This window comes from Manis pentadactyla, chromosome 9, assembly GCF_030020395.1.
Source record: "Manis pentadactyla isolate mManPen7 chromosome 9, mManPen7.hap1, whole genome shotgun sequence".
Classification (NCBI taxonomy): domain Eukaryota; kingdom Metazoa; phylum Chordata; class Mammalia; order Pholidota; family Manidae; genus Manis; species Manis pentadactyla.
The window spans coordinates 110,309,102-110,319,303 of record NC_080027.1 but is presented as its reverse complement, the minus strand read 5'-3'; the positions used below and the strand labels follow the sequence as shown (position 1 = coordinate 110,319,303).

Sequence of the window (10,202 nt, the reverse complement as noted above, 5' to 3'; positions counted from 1 at the left end):
AGAGAAAGCCAGGCTTTCTTCCTAGGGAGCTATTGACTATTCCTGGAGAACCAGGCCCAGGCCCATTGCTAAGAAAGTGTCATGCCACAGACTGAAATACATTAGACTCTGTGCCCTCCCATCTCAAGTCCATAGAGCGTGGGTCCCTGGGTTGGAGGGTGGGGGTAGCTGTCTTGCATTGGGAGAGACTGAAAGTCAAGCTGAAGAGGAGACGTTTCCTTCATAGTTAATGTGACTCAGACAAATCCAGGGTTTAAGCTCAGGCCTATTAGGCCCTAGATCAGTTCCCCTGGGAAATGCCATCTGGTGGGAATACTAATTCCTAGGCAGCCAAATGCTATTAGTTCTGTTTTCATGTAATTATTGTGTAGCAAGCCGCCTGTTACCCTTGGCCCAGGCAGCAGGGAGAAAGGGTAAGGGTCAGGCATTTGCCATCATCCAATTCACCCTCTTTTTGTATGCTCTACTTGTTACCCCAGCTCTCTGTCATACCTCTCACTCCACTGACCCCACACATGCACACCCAGACCCTCCCTTAGTTTTCAAGCCATGACATGATTTAAATGCTCATGTGAGTCTTCATATACAGTGTAGTCTTTGTATCAAGTGCACTAAGGCTCAATGTTTGCTTAGAGTAAATAAGGAAGTGTTGCTAGGGAATCCATTCCTTAGGACCTTATTTATATCTTAAACTAGACCAGCACCTTTTCTTATTGCAGTTGTTTTTTTAGAGTGGTACACATAGGTTTGCCTTTCTGACTCCTGTATTATGGGTTTGCACCCCTAGAATAAATTTCTACCATTTCTCCAATCAGTGGGACGAATTCACATGCCATCTTGGTCTGGTTCACCTGTTTAGGGCTGTAAGTGATTCGAATAGGGCTGCCTTCTCAGCACTTCTTTGACCACAGTGCAAATGTTGCTCCTCTCAGGAATGCAGTCCGGCATGGGAGCTTGCAAATTCCTCACAGATTTCAGCAATGCATAAATAAGCACAGGAGCAGAGAGGAGGGACACATCTGCTGACTTGAAACCCTGGAGAGAAAGTCTAATGCCCAGGAAAGCTGGTCTTGTGGCTAAAGTCCCAGCAAGACCAGAAATTCATGGGATGTGGGTTATAGAATCCAGGGCTAGGGATGGAGAAGTGGGGAGGAAGCCATGTGCTTGAAATCCTAGGTCACATTCTTGATCGTTCTCTCCTGCTCACACCTCATAACCAAACTATTAGCAATTCTATCAGTCCCATCCTTAAAGCTTGTCCTGAAGTCATCCCATCTGTTTGCCTTCACTATCAGCACCCCTGCCAAGCCTCTGCCTCTCACCTAATTCACCAGATCACCTCCTCCAGCTAGTTTAGATGCATGTGCTCTTGCTGATTTGTAATTCGTGCTCCATGCAGAAGACAGAGAAATCTTTTGCAGTTGCAAATTAGATTACATGACTGCCCTGCTGAACTCATTCACCAGCTCCTCATTGTTCCTGGAATTACATCCAGCTCTCTTCCAAGGCCTGCAAGCCCCACCTTCTCTGGTTCTCACTCAGCTCTGCTAAGGAGTCTCACTCCACTTCCTTCCATAGTTACTGGTCTCCAGCCACCTGGAAAACATTCCCAGCCAAACATTTTGATGGCTAAGGGCCTTTGCTTTCACAGTTCTCTCTGCCTGGAATGCTCTTGCCCTTCTTCACCTGGTTGGCCCATTTTTACCCCAGTGAGACACCCCAGATGACTTCCTCAGCTAAAGCACCACTGCTCCCCATCCCTACCCCTCATTCGCCCGCTCATCACCATTATTTCATTTCTGGCATTTTTCACAGTCTAAAATCACCTTTATTAATCTCTTCATTTATTAATTTTCTAATAACACTCCCACCAGTATGATAGCAAGAGACATTTCTGTCCATATCTGTGCTGTCCAGTATGGTAGCCCCTAGGCACACATAAGGCTGTTGAGAACTTGAAATGAGCTAGTCTAAGTTGAGATGTGCTTTACATATACAACACCCACCAGATTTTGAAGATCTAGTATGAAAATATCATATTGATAAATGAATCCTGATTACATGTTGAAATGATAACATTTTAAATACATTAGGCTAAATAAAATATACTATAAAAATTAATGTCACTTTTTTTTTACTTTTTCAAAATGTCTACTGGAAATTTTAAGTTATGTACATGGACTATTACTCAGCCATAAAAAAGGATGGAATCTTGCTATTTCTGACAACATGGATGAACCTAGAAGGTAATATGCTAAGTGAAATAAGTCAGACAGAAAGACAAATGCCATATGATTTTACTTATGCATGAAATCTAAAAAACAAAACAAACAAAGATAAAGGAAATACACTCATAAACACAGTTGGTTACCATACAGAAGGGAGTGGGGGTTTGGTGAAATAGGTGAAGGGGATAAAGAGCTACAAACTTCAATTCATAAAATAAATTAGTCACAGGAGTGGAAGTACACAGCATAGGGAATATAACCAATAATATTGTAATATCTTGTTACAGTGACAAAGGGTAACTGCTTTTACTGTGGTGAGAATTTAGCAACATATATAATGTCAAATCACTATGTTGTACATCTTTAACTGATATAATATTGTATATCAACTCTATTCTAATAAAAATATTAAAAATAAAAAAAAATTACATACATGGCTCACATATTTCTATTGGCCAGGACTAATCTCTCTCCTCAATGTACATTAAATATTTGTTTACTGAATGGATGTTTATTTGCTTCCAATTTTCCCTTTGAAATTTGCCAAAGGTAAGTGGCTGCTAGGATTGTCAATTGTTCTTCATTTCCTTGTTCCAATGTTTCAAATTAGAAGAAAGACAAAACAAAACCCAGTAGAATGACAACATCAACAGAAGAAATCCCCTGAGCCATCTAGCCCCTAGCAGCAAGCCAAGAAAAAGCAAACCAGGATTAAGAAATGAGTGGATAATCTGGGATGGCAGAAGAATGAAGTAAGCAGTTTCTGCAGCCAGAGATCTTCCCTCAGGCTAGAAGGTGACACAAGCAATTTTCTCTGAACCATCTGGACTTGAGCAATAAATCAAGTAAACAAGGCAGAAAGTGGCTGGAACCTGGTCTCACTCAGTTCGCCCTGTATTATGTTTGTCTAGGGGCTGGTGTGGGAAGCCTCCTCTCTCAACAGCCCACCTGAAAAACATCCTTTTTCTAGTAGGGTAGGAGGAGTTGCAGAATTTGAAGAGTAAACGTGGGGTGGGGGGAGGGAAATAATTGAGGATTTGAAAAGCTCTCATGATTTTTTCCCTAGCTCTTCTTTAAGGGCTTCTGGAGACAGAAGGGGATTAAACTGCAAGTTAGGGATGAGTAAAAACTCTAGCTGACTCACTAGCTGGGTTTATCTGATTAATCCTGGGAAGCCTGGGTCTCAATTCAACCCAACCAAATTTACTATAGTTTGGAGAATTAAAAGTGGTTTGAAGCCAGAGGCTCTGTCCCGGAATAGGGGAGTGGGTGGGAAGGGAGAAGATAAGAAGGGCTATGAGCTGCCTTGTTCTGGAAATGTAAAAGCTAAAAGAGCACCCAGGCCAGGTGGGGTTTGTCCAAGACTGTGATCCCTTTACAGATCTGAGTCTTCCATTCTAGCTTTAATTTCTTTCAGCTCCATTCATTTATTCATTCACAAATAGTGAGTGCCAGCTATGCGTCAGCCATTGCTAGCACTATATTCAGTACAACATTGAACAGGATACGTAAGATCTCCAACTTCTTACATTATAGTAGAAACTTACATTATAACATAAAAGCAAACAAGCAAAAAATAAATGAGCAAATGTAAAAACTGAAAAGTTCTGTGAAGTTATTAAAAAGAGTACCCACTGAACAAGGAAGTCCTCTTTGAGGAAGTGATGTTTGATCCAGGATCTGGAGGAGAGGTATTGCTCATTGCCTCTTTCACATCTAGGGGATTTTATGTGTGCATTTATTCATCAAACATTTATTGAGTGCTTTTTGTGGCCAGGCTGTCTGCTGGACACTGCCAAAAAAAATGAATAAGACAGATACTCTGTCCCAAAGCAATTTATAATCAAGTGGACACTGACAAGTCAACAAGAAAGCTATTATGGGTAATTTGATACACCCGAGCTAGACGATCTCTAAGGGGCATTCCTGTGTCTAAGTATTCTATTGTATAATAAATTCTTACTGTATGTCTAGGACTTTGGGGCTGCCCATTCTCTCCAAGGATCTTATAGTTCAACTATAAATAGAAGACATGCATATATGAAATGTGATGATCCCAGAAGTCAGTTCTTAACAAATTATTCCTATGTTTGCAGCTCAGCCCCTACCTACCCAGAGACCCTTAAAGCTTTTTAAATCAATTGGGCTCTAGCACCTCTCTCTTAACCAGTTTTGGATCCCATCCAATTTATGGCAAGGTATATGCACATTGTCTCTCCCTCCCCCCGCCACCCAGGATCCCGAAATAAGGATTTAAGTGTTGTCCTTTACAAGGCATGAGCAAAGCATTTTCCTGAGTCTCAGCCACTCCATCTTTAATATTCAGTCTACATAAGCTGAGCACTATTCTGAATTACAGGGAAAAGGAGAGAGATCACCCTGGAAAATCAGTTGATACTTTGGGAGTAAAAGCCTACAGTGAAGTCACTCTTGCCAAGGACTTCTAAAACTGCCGACTGTCCTTCGAGGGACAACAGATACTGCCTTAAGAACTGTAAGCAGGAAGAAAGGGCTTTATTTGGATGGTCAGGTAGGTAGATTCTCCATTTGCTCCTTTCATCCCTTCTCTGTAGCAGTCTGCAATCCCAACCATTGCATCTCTCTGATATTTTTTTCTGAGATCATTTGCACAAACTTCTCCAGCAGCAACGACCTCTGTCTGCCACCTGTAACTAGGCTTGGCCACCCTGCACGGAGGTCTACTGTCCACATCTCTGTATTCTCCCAGTCGTGGAAATGCCTTCACCTGCCTTCCTTAACTGTGGGTAAAACTGCAGTATTTCCAGAATTTCTCACATGGCCTTAGTGCATCTCCATATCAATAGTTGTTTCCAAGGGGTGGTGGAGAAAAGTGGTCCATCTCCATATCAACAGGTAATTACAAGGGGGAGCGAGGGCATATCTGGGCAGGAGAGGTTGGGTGGGGTCCCTTTTTGCAGCCAGGTCGAGAGACAGGCGAGCAGAAGTGGATGACTACTTGTAAGCAATAAACAGATTTCTCCCACTTTATTTCTCCATTTGACTGATTTTGGTTCCAAAGGTAATTTGTCCTGGGCTGGGAAAATATTTCCCCCCGCAGAGTTTCACTAACATTACACCTACCCTTCAGGATGGTGTACATCACCTACTCCAGGAGGCCTTACCTGATTTCCCCCAGCTGGGCTGAAGGCCCCTCTTTTGTGCTCCAGCATACTTTATATACACTTTGCTATCTGTGCACTTGTTATTACTCCCTTCTAATTGTGTTAGGTTCAGCTCCTCATCTGGCCTCTTCCTTACTGCTTGACCTGAGGTATGTTACTTAACCTTTTGATACCTCAATTTACTCATCTAAAAAATAGGGTGAAATAATACCTATCTATAAATGGGCTGTATAAGATCTCCCTGTAAGTATCTACCTATAAATGAAGATTAAAGATTAAATTTTAAAACTTAAATTAGGTTTTAAAAATATCAAAAAAAATTATAATGTATATTAAATATATGTCAGAATATATTGTTTCATATTATATATCAAAACATATATTAAAATACATGTTAGAATGCTTTGGACAATGCATAGTATAAGTACTGAATAAATGTCACTGTTATTCTGGTAATTATTATTGCTCATCCATACTAGTCTAAATGCCTTGAAGGCAATGACTTGGTCAATATCTAGTATACTTCCTAGCTTCTGATAGGCATTCAGTAGATATTTGGGTATTTTTTCAATATTGGCTTTGCCATTTCAGATTCTCAATTCAACTATTTTTTTCTTTTCAAACAATGAGAAAGATGAGAAGATGGGGTGGAGGGGTTAGATATTTGCATTTACTTGTTGAGATTTCTCAGCCCTGGGCTGTGGTCCAGCCCCCAAGGGGCTGCAGGGAGCTGTTATTTTTGTAGATAAGAGATCTTTGGTGCCTACCCTAGCCTTTCCCACTGGTCCACCTCCCTTGCCCCATGCAGAGACCCCTTCCTGCTATTATTGCCTCCTCTGTCCACTCCTGGGTTCTTTGAACACTTTCAAAAAATGTGGTGATAGTTGTGGTGACAAGGGAAGAGTTTGCATGCAGCCTGGAGAAACCATCCAACTTTCTGAGACAGTCCAGGAGGGATAAAGGAAGATGAAGTTGTATACATTCCCTAAGGGCCTGGAGCCTTGAAGAACTTATCTGAACAGACCTATCCACCTGCTACTGTAAGGCAGGTGGAGCAACCATTCTTTTCCATGTTTTTGTTGAGCATTTGGAACTCCTGAGAATAGGGAGATCATTCATCAGATAAGGGCTCAGGGTGGGTGGGAGCTGGACTAGATGAAGTAATCACTGAGTTTTCCAAATCAAGGTAGGACAAGTTATGGCCGAAAATAATTGTTTAGATCTTGATGTGTGATTTTATTTATGTAAAAGATTACACAAAGATATAAAACAATGAAATCACATTGAATGTACTGTTTTTATTAAAGACTATAATTACACAAAAGAACAAAGGGCCATCAAAAATATTTTAATTTTTGTAACATTGAGTTGTCTGGGTTTTTTTTTTTTTTTACTGATTTCCAGGAGTTCTTTAAGAATTCTGTTTATGATTATAAGTATATTCTCTCACTCAGTGGATTGCTTTTTCATTCTTTGAATGATGTCCTTTGATCAACAGAATATTTAAATTTTAAGGAAGTCTACATTATCACTTTTCCTTTACAAGAGGTCTTTTTTGTGTTCTATTTAAGAAGTCTTTGCTTACCCCGATGTCATGACAATATTCTATATCTTCTTCTAGAAACTGTATTATAAAAAAGAATGTCCATATGGCTAATAAGCATATGAAAAGATGCTCGACATATTTATGCATCAGGGAAATACAAATGAAAACTGTAAGGAGAGATCTTTACATGAGAAAGGCTAAAAAATAAATAAATAAAACAAAAATGTTCAGTAGCAAGTGTTAGAGAGGATGTGGAACACCTGGAACTCTCGTACTCTGCTAGTAGGTGATAGAGTGACACATGAAATTAGTACAGTCACATTGGAGAACTTTTTGGCAATATCTACTAAAGACAAACATCAGCTTATCTTATTTCTTAACAATTTCATATCTAGGTTTATACCCAACAGAAATGTGTAGATATATGCAACAAAACACAAAACTGTTCACAGTAGTTTTATTCATCATAGCTCCAAACTGGAAACAATCCACATGTCTGCTAATAGTAGAATGGATAAATGCCTGTTGCATATTTATTCAATGGAATACTGTACAGTAATGAAGAAAGAGAAAACTATTTTTGCATACAAAAACATATATGAATCTTACCCACATAATATTGAGCAAAAATAAAAGCAACCAGACATAAGAGGACATACTGTGTGGTTGCATTTATATAACATTTAAGAAGAGAAAACCTAATCTATGTTGAAAGAAGTCAGGATATTGGTTACCTTTGGTGTGGGTGGGGCTAAGGGTTGATTAGAAAGGGGCAGAGGGAGGTTTCTGGATTGCAGATAATATCTATATGATTATATATGTTATATTATTACTGTAACTTGGTCTAGGTGACAGCTTTATGGTTGTACATATTTGTAAAAATTGATTCAATGTCACTCAAAGATTTGGGCACTTTACTTCAATTTTTATAAGTAAAGAGAATAAAATATATGAGTTCATTTTACTGTTCATTGACCAAAGAAGAAGTTAAAAGAAAGAATATTATTTTGCTTCTATTTGTGTGCTTGAAGAATTCACCTTACTCATTCAGTGTTTATACTTACTGACCTGATTCATTAAGTTATTGTTTACTGGCATATCAGAGATTCTGTGAAATGCCTATGATCTATTAGGGCTGGGATATTTAAATTTGATATAGCTCCAGACAATACAAGGAGTAGAATTAGAGGGCCTCTAAGATTCCTTCTGGCCTTAAGATAAATTGAACTATCTGGGATCATGTAAAGTAATAACAATATTATCCTTTGATTATAAAAACAACATATAACGACTTGTTTGAGGTATGTATAATAATAATAGTATTGTTCTTTGATTATAAAGGCTATATAATAATAGAACATTTTGAATTTTTTTTCAGAAGGATTTACATTGACTTTTTCTGCTGAAAACATTTCAAATATTTGGATCTTATATTACTATTTTCAAAGAGCTTTTCCATATAACATGTGATTGGCTGCTCTCAACATGTTAAATGAATGAATGAATAAGCGAGTGAACAGAGGAACACATCATTCAATTTTTTGTGTTCAGTGGTAGGGTCGTAGTAGTAAAAAGTAGAACCAACTCTCTACCCTGATGGGCCCTTAATACTCTAGCAGGAGAGACTAACCTTGAGCAAGTAGAGGCATGGAAAGGGACAATATAGTTTGATGGAACGTGTCTAACTAGCCTAGGGGATTGCGAAGTGTCCCCTGAGGCGCTGGACACCTATGTTGAGATGGGTTTAAGGTGCCAGATAAAGGGGGAAAGTGAAGATCACTTGGGCAGAGGGTTAGCACATTCCAAAGTTACTGAATAGAGAGCAGTATGTTGTTTTGGAATGAACAAAAAAAATCCAGTGGGTTGGACAAGAGGCTTTGCAGGGACATCGAGGAGCTATTAGATGTGGAGGGCCCTGATTGCCCTATTATGGATACTAGACTTCATCCTAGGGCACAGTACAGCCATTGGAGGTTTTAAGCAAGTACATTAATCATATTTGTATTTTAAGAAAATCAAATTGGAATAGGGACAGCTGTCACCATTGGGCAGGACCTGTGGGTAAGGAGATCTGGAACCAGAATCAGCTCTCCTGGTCCCTTTGCCATAAGTTCTCTTTTCCTTTTTGTTCTCTAACTAAAGTGAAAAGGAGAACTTGGTATTAGAAATGAAGCTTAAGGACACAGCTGGCCCCTGTCCCTCCTTTACTGGTGCTGCACGCTATGCTGGAAAGAGAAGAGGGCTGACTTGCATGGATTCACGGCAGACCCCTTTACAGAGGAGCCCATCCTGTAGGGCTTACCTCCATAACAAGACCTTTTCATCCCTTTTATTGATTTTTATCTAGACAGGCTTTTTTAGGCAAGAGCAAAAATCCCTCAAATAATGGGTTCTTCTAAGGCCCACCTAGAAATCTGTGGAAGGGTAAACGCCACTTTGGAGAACCGGAAACATCAATTGGTCTGTTTCTAGAACACAGTGCCCAGGGCTAGTGAATTGGAAAGCAGAGGTGTTTCCAGGACAGATAATTGGCTTTTGAGAAGAAAAAAAGAAAAGAATAGTTGTAGAAATGTCACTTCTTGGAAGTAGACTCTATGCCTCTTGCCCCTACTTCTCCGATCCGCTGACTTATGAACTAGCAGGAGTCTGTGTTCTGTTCCTACTAGTCTACTGTACTGGACCACTCCTGCCCAGTTCACCAACGACTCCCTTTTTGCAAACCCAGCAGCTTTTTGGTGCTCATCAAAATCTAGTTAAGCCACTTCGCGTAAGAGCTCAATAGGTCCTGAAGTCCTGTTGTATCCAAGATCTTTCTTCCTGCCACACTTCTTCATCACCCCTGACTTGTTTTTAACCCAGGATTTCTCTCTGCCGGTACATCCCTCCCTGTTGTTACCAGTGATCACTTTGAAAGCACATATCTCATGACCTCTCTCGCTTCTTTTAAGTCCATTAAGTCTCTAAAGGCTCCCCATCATCACCTCCAGAATAAAGTTTCAGCCCCCAACTGTGGCACCTGGGGTCATCCACACTCTAGCCCCAGCTTGCCTGTCCTGCACCCCTCAGCTCCTTGAACTGCTGTGGGTTCCCTGCTTCTGCTTTGTCCTTTCTGTTCTCTTGTTCCTCCATGTATCACCCTCTCTTTGCACCTAACAAACTCTCCTCCACTCTTCAAAGCTGTCACCTCCCTGTGACCTTTCCAGATGCTCCTCTTCAATATCCCAATAAAACAAATCATCTTTGCTCCTTCAGCCCTTTGTGCACACCTCTATCATAGCAGTTACT

General features: G+C 40.1%; 1 long non-coding RNA gene across 1 annotated transcript; it reads left to right on the top strand.

Annotated features, from left to right (window-relative positions):
* The first annotated feature begins 329 nt into the window (after nucleotides 1-329).
* LOC130684743 (uncharacterized) lies at nucleotides 330-3,078 on the top strand. The gene is made up of 3 exons (XR_008999079.1): nucleotides 330-413; nucleotides 2,169-2,246; nucleotides 2,839-3,078. It is a non-coding gene; the product is annotated as an uncharacterized LOC130684743 (long non-coding RNA).
* Nucleotides 3,079-10,202: the final 7,124 nt, after the last annotated feature.